The sequence below is a fragment of the Bos indicus x Bos taurus genome, chromosome 2, assembly GCF_003369695.1.
Source record: "Bos indicus x Bos taurus breed Angus x Brahman F1 hybrid chromosome 2, Bos_hybrid_MaternalHap_v2.0, whole genome shotgun sequence".
NCBI lineage: Eukaryota > Metazoa > Chordata > Mammalia > Artiodactyla > Bovidae > Bos > Bos indicus x Bos taurus.
This window is the reverse complement of record NC_040077.1, coordinates 12504578-12511556: the sequence shown is the minus strand read 5'-3', so window position 1 is coordinate 12511556 and position 6979 is coordinate 12504578. Positions and strand designations below refer to the sequence as shown.

The 6979-nt window shown below is 34.1% G+C and overlaps 1 long non-coding RNA gene across 1 annotated transcript; it reads left to right on the top strand.

The window, feature by feature from the left end:
• Positions 1–510: 510 nt before the first annotated feature.
• On the top strand, positions 511–4637 carry LOC113880763. The gene is made up of 3 exons (XR_003507821.1): positions 511–567; positions 1849–1919; positions 2439–4637. It is a non-coding gene; the product is annotated as an uncharacterized LOC113880763 (long non-coding RNA).
• The last annotated feature ends 2342 nt before the right edge of the window (positions 4638–6979 follow it).

The following is a 6979-nucleotide window of genomic DNA, read 5'->3' as shown; positions in this document are numbered from 1 at the left end:
TTGATCATTTCTCAATTGCACAATACTTAACCTTTGTATAAATGTAGACTCAGAGTTTAGATTTTTAAATGACAAAGTCTTAGTTCTGTTAATGCTTAGGGTTACTTCTAATAATGTTTTGTCTAAATGCCTAATACAACTTACCTGTTATTTATCTGTGAATTCTTTCCAAATCAAGGCCCAGCCCTTTAGCTATTTGTGTCTTTTTTTTCCTGATCTTTTTTTGAATATTTCCTCTTTGCTAATTTTATTGGTGCTATGTTCCCTTTGCAGTGGTTCCCTATAGGCTTTTCTTTTGGGCAGAAGGAATAACTTAGCCAGTTCCTGTTCCTAAAGTCAGTTTTCTCATGTTGAAGAACCCTGGTTGTCTTTGTAGTCCCTATATTTCAACAACACAGCATTTCACTGTTTAATCATTTCATATTTGTAATGAAATGTCTGCATATGCAGATCATGTAAAATACTTTTTCAGTGATGTTTTCTTCATTTAAAGATTTTAATTTTTTTTTTGTTTTTCAGAAAAAAAGTAGGAGAAGAAAGATGCAGAGACCAAGAGAGGAGCTCACAGTGAGTAGAAAGCATTATTTTCTCACTTTGTCCTCTATAAGCAGCAATATTACTCTAGTGAAACAGTGGTTTTTTTTTTTTTTCTTAATTTTCTGGCAATGATACCGTTTTAGATTCCCAGGGGATAGAGAGCCATTTTATAAGGATGATGCTTTGACTATAGCAAAGGAATAACTGGAGATTCATTTGAGACATAATTGATGATGGTCTTTCAGGGAGGAGCCCAAATTATCATGAGGAAGACAAAAGATGTGACTTTTCTATTGCTTCTGTAGCTGGATCAGAAAATTACTTGGTGGGATGCATCATTATAAATTGTTGATTCTCATGCAAAAAAATTTAAAAAAAATTAAGAATTCTGGCAGTTGTGCAGAAAGTAAGTAAATGGACTGTTGAAAATTTATAAAATTAAACAGGATTTTTTTTAATTGGGAAGTTGATGTTAAATTGAAAGTTGAGTGATCAGCTTGCTCAGTATTAATAAACTAATTGTATTTCCCTGAGTTAATATAGGTTGGGTTTTAACTGATACTAGTCTGCATTGCACCACTTTTTAAATAACATCATGACATTTCTTTTACTTTCCTTGGACAGTACTTAATATAATCACTGAAAAAATTTGTAATCAAATACATTTTTATAGATTCTTCTAAAAATACACTTTCCTCCAAAGTTTTCTCAGTGATTCTTAATTATGAAAATGGATTATTGCAGTCAGAAATAATCTACCTCAATAATTTATACAAACAATATGCTTCATTTGAGTACTTATATATTTAATGAGTTTTTTTTCTCTTGACACTATAGTACTATATATCAGCAATCCAAAGCCTGCTAGTAATAAATTCATTTACATGTTTATGAAACAGTATCACTTGGACTTGTCTTCTATTAATTGTTAATTACTATAAGTACAATTTCATTCTTTGCCTTTTTCATAGTCAATGAGTAACATTTTTGCAAAGGAGATAACGTTTTGAGCAAATCACATTGTCTCAATAGAAGTTACTTAGAAAAAATTGTCAGCAAGATTAACCAATAAAAGCAATGCTATATGTAAAATCTTTATATACAACTCAGGTCTTAATTTTATGTATAGTTTTATTTAGCTGTAAGAATTTGCTTACACACATTGCCTTCAAACTCTAATTGAAATATCTATAGTGCATATATTTGTTAATGAACATTTTCAAGATTCCTACTATTTTCTAGATACTATCCTTTATAAATCTTTAAAAATATTTGTTAAAATACAAATATTAACTCTTTTAATCAAAATAGCAACCATAAGAGGCAGTGAGTCTGAATTTACATTTGAGGAAACTGAAGCACACAGATGGGAACTACCTAAGGTAAGTAGTAGATCCAGAAGTCAAAGAGTGTTCGTTTGGCTACAGACTCTTTGTTCTTAACCACTATACTGCATTAATACTATATTAAAATAGGCTGACACAAATTTTTTGAAAACAGACTTAAAATTGGTACGTCAGAGTTGCATTCAGGTGTTTCTTTGTTGAGATACTTGCTGTCAGTTCTCTGACTTGATTGTAAAAGCAGGGTTTAATTCTCTCAAGCATCAAGCATTGAAGGTTTATGTTCCACAGAAAAAGAAAGACTGAATTTGTGACTTCTGTATTCCTGTATTAACCAGCATGGTACTTGCATCAACTTCAGTCATGCATGATTCTGAATTTCTGAAATGAAATGGTTTTTCCTGTATTGTATTGGATCATTCTGAACTCATATTGGATTACTGTGAGGAAAAAATTCCAGATCTGAAGCTATGTTTTACACACTGGTTCACACATTGATTCACTGTATACTTAAACTTTCCTAATTAAGGGTTTATAACTTTTTATTGTTGTGTTCAGTGATATCCACTGATGGTCCTCTTGGCTTCGGAAACTACACAGCACTGCTTCAGACTCTTCAGTGACCTCCTTCTCAGGACTTGTTCTACACAGATCAAATCTAATCTTCCCAATGACCTTGTATCCAGATTTTTGCAAAGTGATTGAAAATGCCTTTAAATACAGATTATTAATTGAGGATAATGACTCTTTTTTTTTAACATTTATATGTGATAATTTCTTACATGAAGAGAGCAAATGATGCAGCAGTGTTAGGGAGCAAGATAGCTGCAAAAATGTAGAACAGTGATTATCAACATTTTCAGTGAATCAGAATCACTAGGAGGATTTGTTAAAATACAGATTGTTTGTCCCCTATATGCATTTTTATCACATTGCCAGGTCATGCTTATACTAATGATTTGGGGAAGTGCACATTGAGAGTTCCTGATCTAGAGCTTCATATATTATCAGGATTAAAATAGGGCCTGCACCTCCCTCTGACTGTTTTCTTGTAATTCAATAGGATCAAAAATTGCATAACATCTCATTCGTATTTTGTGTAGCAAAAGCAAAATTTAAACTTCTCTTAGTGAGTTCTTATCCACTTATCTATCATTTTTAGCCACAGAGGTTTACTGAAAAGAAAAGAAATTGAGCTTTAGGGTGTGGGCGGAAGTGAGTCAGAGGTGAAATGGTGGATAGTGATATATCTTAGGGTTCTTTAGAAGTTCACTGAATTAAAATGTACTCAATAAGTGGGAGGTTTGCAAAAAGCAGAAAAGATAACTTCTTGAGATTATCAGTGTAATTTTCTGTAAGATATGGTACAATAAAAGCTAGGAAATGTGTATTGGATCCAAAATGAAATTTTGAGAAAAATTAAATAAGGATGAAGATAATATTTGGGTTAAAAAAATTAGAATGCTTTTTCTGCTCATAAAAGGATTTTTCCATATTTTCTATATTGAACAGCAGCACAGAGAGTAAAGCATCCGTTTATGACTGTTATTGATTTCAAGAGTCTACTGTTGCCAAAATTTTTCAACTTTTAATTTGAATTCATATCAGTTAATACCTTTGATCCACCACTCTGTCAGGAATTATGATAGAATCTGGGCCAATATTCTCAAAATATCTGAAATCAAACTGTTGTATATCCAGCACTTGGAAGAGTGTCTGAACCATGGTAGATGCTTAATAAATATTTTTGAATGAAGTAAAGAATAAAGAGTGGAACCAAGCATTTAAAGGAATACCCAGTCAATTCCTTAAAGGCAGCATATTAAAAAGAAATAGTCCTAAAACTATTGTTTCCTCTTGAGTACAGACATACCGGAGCAAGATGCTGCTGTACCGTCTGGCAGGATAAATAGCCCTCATCACCAGCACATTTTACAGTTAGGCCATTCCCAAGAGATGTCACGCAGATACCTCACTTCCAGTGTCTACATAAATCCGCAAATTCTGATGACAGATTCCTAAGCAGGAACTACATTTCTGCTTCTGTGTCAAGGCAGTTGCTTATGTACCATTTCAAAATTGGAAGCTAACCTTTTCAAAATGTCAGTGCACTTATTTCACCATCTTTATAATTACCAGCAATTTACATTTATTCAGTAGCTTCACAGTTTGAGTACTGTGTAAAATTCTGTTATTCTTTGAGAACCTATGTTCCAAGGAAGATTCATCTATCCTGTGTTTAAGGTAGTTACAGACAACTGGCAAATATACCTGGACAAATGTTATAGTCTGTTTTTCAACATGCTTCTCACCTGGGGGTAGAAGAATTCTGTTATTTTTGTTGATAAGTGAGTCTTTCAAAATGACTGTCTACCCATAAGTTAATTGCAAACATATGGAGAGTTGACTTTGATTGAAGCTGGTGTGTATGTCTTCCTAAGTTTGTATTCTTACGGTGGAAGCCCCCTGCCAAGATTGTTGGAAGATATTTAGAGGAAAGTATTTATAAAACTTTTTGAACATGGTCATGTAATTCAATGTCTCCTGAATTATGCTAGCTTGGACATTTGACTCATAGTTGTATAAATGTTGGAAAGTTAAATTATCTCAGGTTGTTCAGGCAAACAGTCATTAAATAAGATGTTAACAGCTTAAAACAGAAATATCTGCTTCCCAAAGTGTTCAGTTTTATAGAAACTAAGTACCACAAGTCTTTATATCACTAAAAGGCCTAAAATAAATAATATAAAGATCATCCTTGACATATATTCAAAAATTTTAGGATTGCCGGGAGCCAGCAAGAGACATTCCACTCGTGACAAAGGTCATGAGGAAGGAGGCTCGGCATACGCAAAGGTGGGATCGAGCCTCAGGAGTCCCCCCGGATATTCTCGAGCATCTACCCCCAAAAAACCAGAGTCTGCCTACTTTATTGCTTTGTGCTCTCACCTCTGACTTTACTGGGGGCTGTCCCCCACCACCATCTCTCTCTCTCTGTCAAAGAGTTAACTTACAGCTCCAATTAATAAAGTTCCTGGGCAATTAGGAGTGTTTAAATCCAAACTCCTCAGATGGCTCTCTAACTTGCCTGAAAAGTTTACCCGGACTCCTACAGCTATGCATACAATTGTTTACAGTCTCCCAGCCTCGAGAGGCACGGGAAGCTTAAGATATTCAAATAGCTTAGAGCCTCTCAGAGAGTTAGAAACTGTCAGAATAAAACTAGTAAAAGATTTCATTGATGAGCCAATGCTTGTTGCCAAGTTTTCACATCCCCTGAATTGTATCCTTGAATATGTATTAATTAATAGTTGGTATGTAGAAAAAATAAGTAGTGGCCTTGGTGTTAGTAACTTTAGACCCTTAAAGTAATAAATTCTTTCCTTTGTTGTAAACCCATTACACATCCGCCCTATAGGAATGTAATTTTATCTTCGGAAGATGGTGCCAAACCTTAAAATAATTACTCTTAGGGAAAATAAGTCTTTGTTGATAAGTCCTTGTCAAGAGTCATAAAATGTTAATAGGCCTTCTGGCCAGAAGATGATGTAAATCACCTAAACCATTTGCATACGATAAATTTGCAGGAAAGAAACCCTGGTTTTTGATAAGGATCAAAAACTGCTGACTTTGCATCCCCTATTATCCTCTATGTGTAACTTAGGGTATAAAAGCCTCTGTTGAAAATAAAGCTACGGGCCTTGCTCACCAATGCTTGGTCTCCCCATGTCATTCTTTCTTTTCACATTCTGGCTGAAGTCTCCATCTGGAGCGTGGATATCCTCTGCAACCATTTATTTGCCTGGGCTTCTAAGATAGGATATTTTCTAAGATCAGAATTTCAGTTATATTCTTTTTATTATGCCCATTGAGAGAAAGCCTGGACGTTTTTGTTACCTTGATTTGAGGATCAAGTTTGTTGGGTAGTGTGGGAAGAGCTTTCTGCCTTAACTCAAAACTCTATTAGGTTAGATTCAGAATAAACAGATCTCATAGCCAAATTGGTTTATTTTTATGCTCTGCATTTGCTCACCCCAAAATACCATTTTTTTGGTCCTAAGGGAGGTGCAAATTGGAGCTAAAAAGCAAAGCAATATGTCTGCCAATCTTGAGTGTCCTCTTATTTCCAAAGTCAGTGATAGCACAGCCCTTGGCTTTATCAGACTGGTTACTCCAGCTCCAACAGAGGAAAAACAGTCATGATATCAAAATAACTATGCTATGAGAGAGTCTTTTCTATAACCTGCCATATACACTTTAAAGATAGTGAAGGCATCAGTTTTACAGAACTTTTATAAAACTGACATAGTTATTTAGTAGAGAGAGCTTATCTCTTATCTCTTTCCCCTTGGATTTTGATGTGCCAATTAAAACAAGAAAAAGTAACTACTTAGGTCGATCATACATTTTATTAAGGAAGTCTAAAAAATATATAATCATTTTCACTTTTCCAGGAAGAATAACATACAGAAGATGTCCTTTAACCATTCTGAAAGCTAATTAAAAAAAGAGGAATAATTCAGTTATTTGCATATTTTGCATAATCTGAAGAAAGAAAATTGATATTATTATACTCTGCCTATGAGAATATCAGTCTGGTTCCTAACAGCAGATTTTGCTATAAGTTTAATCATGTCACACCCTCATATTTCCAGGGGATCTGCAATTAGTAATATCTAATTGCAGTCCATGGGATCACAAAGAGTTGGATGCAACTGAGCAACTGAACTGAAGCTACCTTTAAAACATGGTTTTCTTATATACCTTAAAACTGACATAAGATTGGAACCTACTTTTAGTGTTAGATCTATTCACTTTATAAATTGATAAAGTGGCATACAAGGAAAAAAGTATTTCATCTCATAGAGAAAATTGCAACATATATCAATTTTTGTCTGATTGTCAGAAGATAACTGCATTCCCTGTGGCCTCTGTTAAACACAGAGGAATTTGGCGTGTTGGCTGATGGCTGTTTTCCAATCACAACTCCTTAAAAAGGTACAGAACAAGACTTGGATTTTACTTGATTTGTTTTTGCTGTTTCAAAAGGGAATACATGAATAGTAATATTTCTCTGTAAAAGTAATATAAGGTTGCAT